The sequence below is a fragment of the Gossypium hirsutum genome, chromosome A10, assembly GCF_007990345.1.
Source record: "Gossypium hirsutum isolate 1008001.06 chromosome A10, Gossypium_hirsutum_v2.1, whole genome shotgun sequence".
Classification (NCBI taxonomy): Eukaryota; Viridiplantae; Streptophyta; class Magnoliopsida; order Malvales; family Malvaceae; genus Gossypium; species Gossypium hirsutum.
Window position 1 is genome coordinate 23,667,230 of NC_053433.1, and position 12,736 is coordinate 23,679,965.

Below are 12,736 nucleotides of genomic sequence, written 5' to 3' on the forward strand. Positions count from 1 at the left end.
GCTGTAAAATAAATAAAGCAGTAAAAATAAATAATAAAAATAAGATAATATGAAATAAAGGAATAAACAAAAAAATAATAATAGAGTAAACAGAAGTAACTGGTGGTGGTAGGGTGGTAATCGGAGGGTTGGCCAGCGGTGAAAAAGGTGATAAGTGGGGTCGGGTCGTGTGCCGGTGGTGGTAAAAAGGGGTTGCAGCTTGAGGGGAAGGAAAAAGGGAAGGGAAAGAAGATTGAGGAAGGGGGCATGCGAGGAGGTTAGGGAGACGAGGTTGGTCTGACTGAGAAAAATAGAGGGGGAAGTGTGTGGTTGGGGACGATTGGTGGCTAGTCGGTACGAGCGGGTGGGGCGGAGGGTCAGTTCTTGTGTGTGGACAGATGGAAAAAGGGATAGAGAGGGGGTGAGGGGGTGGCTGTTAGTGGTGGCTGCTATGCGACAGGGTGAGGAAGAAGGGACACAAGAAAACGCGAGGGGGAGGAGATAAGAGAGGCCGAGGAAAGGGTTGAGGAAGAGAGAAGGGACGGCGACCAGAAAAGTCAATGGAGAGGCTGACAGCGGCTAGGGTTTAGGGAGTGAAAAAGACAAACAAATGAAAGATAAAATTGGGATTAGGTATTTAAAGAGGGACACGGTCGTGTAAGGTTTGTGTTGGGCCACACGATCATGTCACACGCCCGTGTGGTCTCTTTTTAGCTCGTATGTTTAAATAAATCAAGCCTAGTCTTTACACGGCCTCGGACACGCACACAGCCTTGTCGCCTGGCCATGTGCAAGCCTCTTTACTTCTCCCACGCCCGTGTGAACTTCCACACACCCATGTGGCTCGGCCGTGTCTTGCACACAGTCGTGTACCTTACTCGTGTAACTCTCTGACTTGTTTTAAAATTGAAAATTTTATCTCCGGGTTTCAAAAGGCCTAAGACACGCCTGTGTGTCCAAGCCATGTGGTCCACACGGCCTTGTTTCTGTCGATTTTTGGAAAATTTGAGTCCTAGGCTTCACATGGCCAATGACACGCCCATGTGTCCAGGCCTTGTAGGCCACACGGTCGTGTCGCTAGGCCATGTAACTCACTGTCGATTTCTTTAAAAATTTAAAACTAAGTCTAAAAATTCCACAAAGCCAAGGACATACCCGCGTGTCCAGGCCGTGTAAGTTTTAAAAACTCAATTTTTTTTAATTTTGAAAACTAATTAATGTTTAAAAAATAAAATGAAAAAAAATTTAAAAAATTAGCAGTGTTACCACTTGGGTTGCCTCTCAAAAAGCTCTTATTTAAAGTCTAAGCTCGACTTACCACGTATTTGCATGATCATGGTAGTTCACAGAGTCAAGACTCCTTTTTCTCGCTGTCAATTCTTTTATTAAAATAAGCTTTGAGTCGAGTAATATTTACCTTAAAAGTGTCGAATTTAGAATGAGTCACCTCTATTGTACCATATGGGAAAACATTCAATATCGTAAAAGGAGCTTCTCCATTTACATTAAGCTCTGAAGTGGCAATTCAAGGGTGCGTTTTATCTAATAACACCTGATCCCCAACCTTAAATTGGTTTGTTCCATCCTTATATTCGTCATGGCGTCGATTTGGTTCTGTATCGTGTACTCTTAGGTTCTCCTTGACATGTCTCTTCCATTCATCTAGTTCATCGATTTGTTGCCTTCGTTCTTCATGAGTTGTTTTATTTTTGTTGTATGAGCTGGAACGTGGCTCTATTACATTTTTTCGAGGTGTTTCCTACAAAGAATTTTGAGCCACAAGATCACTCACATTAACAGAACTCATATAACCATCTCGATCACTAGATATCTTAGCAGAATCACAAGCTTGAAGAGCAATCGTGTCATCTCCTACACAAAGTATTAGTTCACCTGTACCAACATCAATGATAGTTCTAGCAGTTGCTAAAAAAGGTTGACCTAGAATTAGAGGTACGTGACTATCCTCATCTATGTCTAAGATAACAAAATCGACTGGGAATATAAATTTGTCAATTTTAACAAGAACATCTTTAACAATACCCCTAGGAAATCTAATGGTTCTATCTTCTAATTGAATACTCATCCTAGTTTGTTTGGGCTTCCCAATACCTAGTTGCTTAAACATTTTATAGGGCATGGCATTAATACTAGCCCCTAAATCAGCCAAAGCATTATTAATACTTAAACTACCAATTAAACAAGGAATAGTAAAACTCCCTGGATCTTTCAATTTGTTGAGTAGTTTATTCTGCAAATTTGCTGAGCAAACTGCATTTAGCTCCATGAGCGACGAATCATCTAACTTTCATTTGTTTGCTAAAAGCTCATTTAAAAATTTTACGGAATTTGGCATCTGCGAAAGACCTTTAATAAACAGTAAGTTAATAAACCACTTCTTCAAAAGTTTAAGAAAATTACCAAATTGTTCGTTTTATGGTCTTTCTTTATCGCATTTGGATATGACACACGAGGTTTACACTCTTTACCTATTGGTTTTTGTTCACTTTGGTTCAGCTCAATGTAATACCCCAAACCCAGCCTAGACATTATGGCTGAATCTAACAATGTCACATGAGAGTGTTTTTAAGCAAACCATTTCAATTCATAAACCATTTCATTTATTATCTTTTACTTAGAAGGAAAACGGGAAAAAAAGTCGTATTGTTTGGAAATGATTCTTTATCGCGGAAGCTTTTGAACCATTTGTTGATTATTATTTTGAGAACCCATATTTATTTACGAAAAGTCTTAATTTATTTCAGGAAAACCATAATATTGACATTGTAATTTATAGTCCTTTTCCACAGTTCAAAACCTAAATTAAAAGTCGTATATCCAAATCCAAAGTCACATTAGAACCTCCAAAAGAAATAATGAATAAACCAATGTAAAAAGTCATAACCAAAATGTTTACAGACGTGGTCACCATCGAGTCCTCCACTACACCGATCCGCCTACTACTGGGGGTTACCTAAACAGATAAATAAATAAAGGGGTGAGTTTTCACAACTCAGTGTGTACATACCAACAGTATAGCATGCATATAAACAGATAACAGAATACAGTCTTAGGGCTTCAGCCCATCTCAGATATAGCATGCATAACAGATCAGATCAACAGAATATGCCCACCAGCCCTGTACACCAACTCCGTCCAACCCAACACACCATGTGGGGATAAAATCGACCCACCCATCCCTACACACCATATATGGGGATACAATCAACCCATCCATCCCTACACACCATAAGGTACTGTAATGCAACACATATCATAAGTATGCAGCTTAGCTGCCAAATAACGGGATTATGAAGTCCTTTAGTACTTCCTTCACTTCATCAAACCCAGCCCGATCCAATGCATCATACAGGTATGGCATGTTATAATGCAGACAAATGGATCACACATTTATTTTCAGAACAGATCAGATAATCATGCTAGGTATAACATGCTAACAAATGCATTACAGAATTAAGAGTCTAGATAAGGTTTACCGACCCTAATACAGGTCACAGTCGACTTTGGTGACCCGTGCAACCTTAAAGAACATTTCAGATTAAAGAGGCTCACACGCTCATGTGCCCTGCCAGTGTGGATCACACGACCTGGCCTAGATTCCCACACGCCCGTATGGTTCACCCGTGTGGGCCCACATGCCCGTGTGGCCCACACTACCCTTTTGCCTAAGTCCGTGCTTCGCACACGGCCTATAAGCCATCACACGCCCGTGTCTATCGTGTCCATGTGGCACCCGCACGGCCTGGCTTGTTGATTACACGGTAGTGTATCACCACACGACCTCCACACGGGCAGTCCACACGCCAGTGTGGCGTCGACAATTTTGGTTTCGGCTTTCGCCAGAACCCATTTTTTATGCAATCGAAGTACACACCTAGTTCAATTTCAACACATAATCACCCCCGAGCACTCTAGAACCTATATTTGACAATTCAACACCACAATCAGTCTTACTTCATGATAAATCAAAATCCCGAAACCAAGGTACTCATCCCTAAAATGATGAACACTTACTGTCGGACTTTGAATCAATTCACAATGAAATGGTACGAAGAGAGCCCTAATACTCGTTACGTGCCGCTATCAAAACGTCAATATAACCCCAGTTAATGTTCTAGAAAATCCATCTTACAAAATACAAAAACTTTGCTTACCGATATTGTACAAAGAAACGCCAACGAAAAAGAATGATAAGACTACAGTGGAAGATAAGTAAAAGAAAATTTAGTAAATGGGAAGACAAGGGAAATTTCAACGGAAAGTAAAAAGAAAAAAGGGAAAAACGGAGAGGAGATGAAAAGTTTTTCTCTACAGAGAAAATTTGGGAAACTGATCACCCAAATCCCTCTGCCCACTCCATCTCAACCACCTACTACTCAGATTTCCAGTGAAACTCAAACTCTTAGCCAAAACTCGCGATAAAAATAATTCCCTTGCTATCACAGTGATTTGAACTTTAGACCTCTAGGTACTTAACACTTCACTTAACCACTAGACCAGCAGGCCCATTCTGATATAGTCTTATTAACATTTAAACTTAAGCCCACTAAATAAGAGTAAGGCTTTATTCATCAAAAACCCAAATTTTTCCCAAGCTAAGGCTTGAACTTGGGACCTCACACACACTCAGAACACTTAACCACTAAAGCAAATACACATTTGTTTCATATTCAAGCAGAGTCAAAAACGTAAATTTTGCGAAGCCCATTTCTTCTAGTCCCAAAATTCGAGGTGTTACACTCAACCTTACCTTGACTTACCACACTTTCTTTCCTTAATTCTGGTTCAAGTTCAACTAACCCTTCTTTATCTCGAATCATAATTGCATGAAGCTGCTCTCTTGGGTTAGTTTCGGTGTTGCTAGGCAAGTTACCTTGTGGTCTTTCTGAAATCAACTTAGCAAGCTATCCTATTTGGTTCTTGAGTCCTTGAATCGACACTTGTTGATTTGTAAGTGTTGTTTCAGCGTTTTGGAAGTGGGTTTCTAACACCAAATAAATTTCGTCAGCATCTCCTCAAAGTTTAGTTTTTTTCTCTTGCTGGTAAGGTTGTTGTTGAAAGTCTGGAGGGGGTTTTGGTCACTAAATTCCTTGACCACCCCAAGATAAATTGGGATGGTTCCTCCAACCTGCATTATAAGTGTTAATGTATGGATTATTCTGAGGTTTAAAATTATTACCTATATAGCTGACTTGTTCGTTCTCTGTGCTAGGGCTATAGGATCGACATTCTGGATTGTTCATCTTTCCTCCATTCGTATCGCACTACATCACCGGATGTACCTGCATAGAATCATATAAACCATCAATTTCCTTACTTAAAAGTTCTACTTAATTCGATAACATAGTGACTGCATCTATGTTTAAAACACCGACTACTTTCATCGACTTCGTCCTCATGACTTGCCACTGATAATTATTCAGTAACATCTCTTCTATAATTTCATAGGCCTCTTCAGGTGTTTTATTATTCAAAGTACCACCGACGGCTACATCAATCAATTGCCTAAACGAGGGGTTTAAACCGTTGTAGAAAGTTTGAACTTGTAACCATAGAGGTAACCTAAGGTGAATGCACCTTCGTAATAAATCCTTATACCTCTCCCATGCATCATATTGAGTCTCTAAATCTATTTGCACAAAGGAAGAGATATCATTCCTTAACTTAGTTGTCTTAGCCGGTGGAAAATACTTCAATAAGAACTTTTCGGTCATTTGATCCCATGTAGTGATAGAACCTCGTGGTAGGGAGTTCAACCACTGTTTAGCCTTATTTCTCAATAAGAAGGGAAACAACTGAAGGTGAATGGCATCGTCAGAAAAACCATTTATCTTGAAAGCGTCGCAGAATTCCAGAAAGTTGGCCAAATTAGTATCTGAATCTTTATCTTGCAAACCATCTAACTGAACAAATTGTTGAATAATCTGAATGGTTTTTGACTTTAGTTTGAAGTTATTTGTGGCAATAGCAGGTCTCACAATACTCGATTCAGCCCCAGTTAGAGTGGGCTTGGCATAATCGTACATAGTATGAGGAGCAAGATTTGGATTTATAGGATTCACAGCAACTACAGGAGGTAGCTGATTATTCTGATTTTCAGCCATCTCATCAGTAATTTTAATGATGTCCTCTTGCTCTTCCACTATATTCTACCGATTCTGCCTTACTTCTCTACGGTTTCTGCGAGTTGTGCTTTCAATCTCACTGTCGAATACTAAAGGTCCTGACAGATTTCTTCTAGTCACATACTAAAGGAATCTGGTAGAAGCAAACAAAAAAAAATTAGAAAACAAAAATTAAACTAAAAACAAAAATAAAATGCAATAAAAGTAAAAATGGCTAAATTAATAAAAATTGAGTGTTCCTAATATTTTAGTCCTCGGCAACGATGCCAAAAGCTCGATGAGTCACTAAACTAACTAAAATTACGACACAGGTAAGCGCACTTATCAAATAGTAGTATAGCTATGGTGGTCAGAATATTGTATCCATGAGGACTAAAAGTACTAGTAATTACTATTTTTTTATTATATAGCGATAAATTGAGGAATTTTATTATCTAGTCGATAAATTGAGGAATTGTTTTTAATCTAAAATTAACTAAACTAATTGCTAAGAATGCGACAGAGAATAGAATGAGAAAATGATCGAATATAACCAAAGAGAAATATAATACCCAGGAAAGAATCCACCTATACTTCACTTATTATTCTGAGTTTGAATTGGACGATTTATTCACTTATGCCTTGATCCGTAGAAATCCTAAATTATGTTAATATCTCTTTCAAGAGTAAGAACAACTGACTCTAGGTTGATTAATTGAAATCTCTTTTTAATTAAAACTCTTATTGTCGCATTAACTCGATTTATGGATTCCTCTATTAGATTTGACTCTAATTCGGTAGATTTATGTCGTCCTATTTCTAGGATTACATGCAACTCCACTCAATTATGTCATATCTACTCTTAAACAGAGACTTTTGCTCCACTGAAATAAGCACATCAAACTTGAATTAATATCTTGAAAATATTAAAGTAAGAAATAAGCATACATAATTGAGAACAAGAATCAAGTATTTATCATATAATTCAGAAAATCAAATAATAAAATTCATCATAGGTTTCATCTTCCTTAGGTACCTAGGGAATTTAGTTCATAATCTGGGAGGAAAACATATCAAAATTAGAATAACAACAACACATAAGAAACCCAATAAAACTTTGAAGGAAATTTGAATGGAGATATTCAATCTTGAAGGAGATCTGATTTTGAGTTGATTCTGACGGCATTCTTCGAGTAATTTCTTCGTTCTACTCCGCGTGTCCTTTCTAGTCCTCTTCTTATATGTATTTATAAATTTTAGAATGCTCAAAAACCCTAAAAATTGAGTTTTTCAGCGTAAAAGGGAAACACGGTTCGAAACTAACACAGGCTGGCACATAGGCGTGTGCCCAGCCCGTGTGGAAAGGCCCAAGCTGTATGGTTCCTAAAAACAACTCTTTTTGTTTGATTTTGCCTTGTTTTTCACTCCTTTCACTTCCCTCTGCTCGCCTAAGTATAAAAATATAAATTTAAAGGATTAGAAGCATCAAATTCACTAATTTACATAATAAATCATCCACAAACATGCCAAGCATGGGATTAAAACATGTTACTTTTATGGTTTATCAATGAGTTTACTAAGCATTATTTGCTTAAAGTAGTTGTTTTCTTTTCCTGTAGATCATCAAAAAGCTCGACCTATTGGAATCTTTTCGGAGCACAATCGCACTATCCATCCATCATTTTGGTAGTTTTTGGTTACTTTGGTTGATGGTTATAAAAGGCATGTAATAGATCTTGAATGATGATTTGATAACTTGGTTTGTTTTGAGTTTGTGCCAAGCTTATATGTGCCTTAATGTCCTTAGTTGATGAATTGCAAATGAAAGTGTAAATATATGGTATGTGACATTTATGTATGCTCATATGAAAGTAGGAAAAATATGGTTGAATGGTATGCTTTGAAATGGTTATTTGGTATATATAATTTATGTTTAATGAATGAATTTGAAATGTTGAATTGAGTCAAGTTGATGTGTTGAATTGTGGTGCCAATTAATGGCATATTGGTTAAGCACCTAAGTTGGTTGATTTTGGTATGTTTTAAAGTGTTTTGGTTGTGTAAAATGATTGGAAATGGTATGGTTTGTTGTGCAAGAAAAAGGTTAATGTTTTGGCTTGTTTTAGGGACAATTTGTGAAGCGCACGATCTGGTACATGGGCTATCACACAGCCGTGTGTCATTATTGTTTTAGGTGCAGGTTTCACACGGTCTGAGACACAACCTATGACATGATTGTGTGTCTTAAGGCAGAATGTAACACGGTCTGGCACATGACCGTGTGACCCAACTTCAAATATCCATACGAGCAGACACACGAGTTAAGACACGACCGTGTGTTTAGACTTTGAATGTTTACATGGTTTGGGTTATGTCACATGGTTGGCCACACGGTCATGTGACCCCTGTTTCCAAAATTTTCAAGTTTTTCTAAAAATTTTTGTTTTTATTTCAAATTGATCCCGAAATGTTCCCAAACTATTTTTAGGGCCCCGTAGGCTCGATTTAATTCCCGTAAGTGTAATTTTTACCATGGTTAGATTCAATTATTAAATGTTAAGATTTAATTTGTATAGTTGTTTCTGTTGTGAAGTTAAATGTTCTACTTTGACAACGGAGACGGGTTAGGGGTGTTACATGTTAAACATGTATTTGATAATGTTATAAATTTATGTCATGTAAACGAACTAACCTCTAAACAGTATGCCAAAGGAATTCCATGTTAGTCTCAGTATGTCTTAATTGTTTATATTGTTGATTGATCAAGGTAAGTTAAGTAAAATTTTACATGAACTTACTAAGCATATGTAATGCTTACTCTATTATGTTTTTTCTGTTTGCAGTTATCTTTCGTGGAATGAAGCGGTCGAATCACTTCGGAGCTCACACTATCTAGCTTCTAGTTTGGTAGTCTTTTAAATTGTTCCAAACTCGGTTATGTGGCATGTAAATAGAATTTGTATTGTATATATGTTATTTTGAGTGTTCATGAATTTAAACCTTAAGTGATGCTTAGCTTTGGTTGTTGAATGTTTAAGTATGATGTTTAAAAGTGTACATGATAGTATTATGGTAAGTTATGCTTGAAACATTTGAATGACTAATTTTGAATGTGGGTGATTGATTTAATGTGGTGAGATTGATATGTTTGTTTTGATATGAAAATGAGGTGGAACAATGCGAGATAATTGCATGATTAATATGATATAAAATGTCCGAACAAGTGAGATGCTTGGTGTCAAATGAGTAGGGGTGAAGTTAGAAAAATTTTTAGAGGGCTGAAATTAAATTGTAATTTTTATCATAGCAAAAATGCAATTTCACCATTTTAATAGCGTATATCTCTATAATTTATAAATGATTAAATCAAATTTTTATATTTTTAGGAGGCCAAATTGCAATTATCTTTACTAATTAAAATTTTAAAAATTTAAAAGGCCTAAATAGAAAATTTTCCATTTTAGGGAGGGTCAAGGCCCTTGCCAGCCCCCTAGTTTCACCCTGCAAATGAGGCATGTTAAATTGGTGTATGAAATGGAGTTAAGTGAATGTTTTGTATATGTTTGAAGAGTTTGATGAATTCATAGATTGGCATATTTACCAAATGGTCAATTGATGTGCAATGAGTTGAGTATACTTGTCATTGGTTAATAAATGTTTAGATATATGTTTTCAAAAGGTTTTATGCAGGTTTAAGTATCCATTTGATAATCAATTAGGTTATTGATATAATTTGACATAAAGTAGGCGTTACTTGGCATATTTTGTACCACATGGCCGTGTCCCACATGGGCTAGCCATACGCCCGTATGAGTACTATAGATTTGGTCATCTAGAGTTTGCATGGCCTCAGTTTGTTACACGCCCCAACCTGATGGCCGTGTGACTTTTGATGAATTTTTAATGTTTGATCCCTACTCATTCCCGGGTTAATTTTAGAGCTTTTGTAAGCTTGATTTAGACTCAATTTTGTTTGCGATGCATAATACTTGTTATAATTGCATGTTGTTTGAAATTTTGAATTTAGTTTTGCATGTAATTATTCTGTTGGCTGCCGTAACACCCTATAACTCGGGTCCGATGATCGAACTGGGTGAGGGGTGTTACAATTCTCTTGGTTATTATATCAATTTTGTGTTACAATTCTCTTGGTTATTATATCAATTTTGAAAATACTACATCATCATTTCATTAGTCATTTAATGATAAAGTGATATAAAAAACCATTTAAAAAATATTAATGATCAAATTGTAACTTTTTTAATTAAATAACTAAAACAGAACTTACATATACTTAGGTTGGTAAGATCCATTTTTTTTTCTCTTTTTCAAACGAGTAAGTCTCCGTCTAGTTTCTTCTAGTCAAGAATTTTGTATATTTAAAGGGGCTTTATTCACTATTTGGCCCCTAAGTCATATCTGTTTTCTCACTTTGGTATATAATTTTTTTGTCCCATTTTGATACTTGAATTTTGTTCTTTTTGCCTGTTTTAGTACCTAATATCTAATGACATTAACAAAATGACCAATGAGAACATGCCGTGTTATTGATGACATGTCATATTGACTGATAACATGGCATTTTACAGATGATATGGTAGGTTGACCTATGTTGACCAATGTTGACTGTAAAAAAATCGTTAAAAGTTAAAAAATTGTAAAAATTATTAAAAGTGTAAAAAAATTAAAATTATTTTGGAATATTAAAAATTGGAAATATAATTAAAAATTATAGGAAATTGTAAAACTTACTTATTAAAAATATTAAAAAATTGTAAAAAATTATAAAATTATAAAATTATTATTTTGGGTTGGTGGGTTTTATAATTAAAAAATGTAATTTTTTTTAAAAATTTAAAAAAATTAAAACCCACCCACCCAAAATAAATAATTTTTACATTTTAAAAAAATTGCAATTTTTATAATTTTTTTACAAGTTTTTAAAGTTTTTAATAAGTAAGTTCTACAATTTTCTATAAATTTTAATTATTTTTCCAATTTTTAATATTTAAAATAAGTTTACAATTTTTTATAATATTAAAATTTTTAAAATATTTTACAATTTATTTTTACATTTTAAAAATGTTTAACTTCTAATGATGTTTTTTTTACTGTCGTTGTTTGATCTCATGACCAACTTTGATTAACATTAGTCGACCTGCCATATTATCAATCAATGTGCTCTATCATTGATGACATGATGGATCTCATGTCCAGCTTAATTTTTAATGTTGTTAGTTTTTTAGGTACCAAAACGAGTAACGAAACAAAGTTCAAGTATTAAAATAAGACAAGAAAATATTTTAAGTACAAATGTAAGAAACATATATAATTTAAGAGCCAAATAGTAAATAAATCCATTTAAGTGTTAAAGATTTGGCACGTATACCTATAATATTTTTTTCAAAAGGATTAGTATTTGATATAGTGGCAATGTATTTTCATTTTTAATTCACGAGTAACTTTAAAAATGGTCACATGTGTCTTTTTTTTAATATTTATACGGGTAAACTACCAAAATAATCCATTTTGTTTGCTTCAGATTATATTTTAGTAACTTATCTTTGAAATGTTGCATTTTAGTCACTTACGTTATTGTTTTGTTACAAAATGATCACTGAGTTGTTAACGGCTATTAATGTTGTAACAGTAATATGAGGTGGCCCGTTATTTCATCATATCGAACTAAAATTTTAGATCAAATTACACAATTAGTCCCTATATTTTTATTTTTTGAACAATTTTTTTTTATTTTCCTTTTCTTCTTCTTCTTCTTGTAACTCCCCTAACCCGTGTGCGTCGCCGAAATGGATTAAAAGGCATTATCAGAAAGATACAACTTTCATACCTTCATACAATCACTCAAATCATATTCGAAGGTATACATTTGTAACTTCAATTAAGAATTCTTGAATCATTTACACATAGTACAAAATAATTTTTATTAAACACACATATAATCAACTTGTTAGCTTATAACCTGAATTACTATTCATATGGTCAATTTCCAATACATTAACTGATTATTAAAACATACTAAATACATATACATTGTTCAATGTCAACTTTCATTTTTCTTTATTACTATATATGCATATAACATTTCTTATAATCAAACCATTATGTCAATCATCACATATTAAACAATCCACAAACCATTTCAAAGCGTAATCACCAAATCAAATATACTAAAATTTAAATGCCAACATCATAACAAAATTTCAAATATATGATCAATTCATTTGCTCACCTATTCGGCCACCAAGATTAATCATATATGTAATACAAATTATGCCATTCAACCACAAATTTAAATAAACCATTTTCTAATCAAAACAAAGTTGATCATTTCACAACAAATGATTTCATAAGCCTAATTTATAACTAAACCTATGACCACTCAGAATATAATCCTACATTTGATTCACTTAATAACTAGTCATATAACCATTACAACATGTTCATAGTATAATCATGAAATCAAATCAATTTAAACTAATTTATAAGTACAAATGTCGAATCCAATCATGCTAATTACACATCTATGCATTATACCAAAATTTAACCCAATACCAACTTACTTTATTTCAATTCGGGTAGTAAAGTTAACCACAAAAATCATACAAATTTTA

At 34.5% G+C, this 12,736-nt stretch overlaps 1 non-coding gene across 1 annotated transcript; it reads left to right on the forward strand.

The window, feature by feature from the left end:
• The first annotated feature begins 5,559 nt into the window (after positions 1-5,559).
• Positions 5,560-5,666, forward strand: LOC121209237 (small nucleolar RNA R71). The gene has a single exon (XR_005904354.1). It is a non-coding gene; the product is annotated as a small nucleolar RNA R71 (small nucleolar RNA).
• Positions 5,667-12,736: the final 7,070 nt, after the last annotated feature.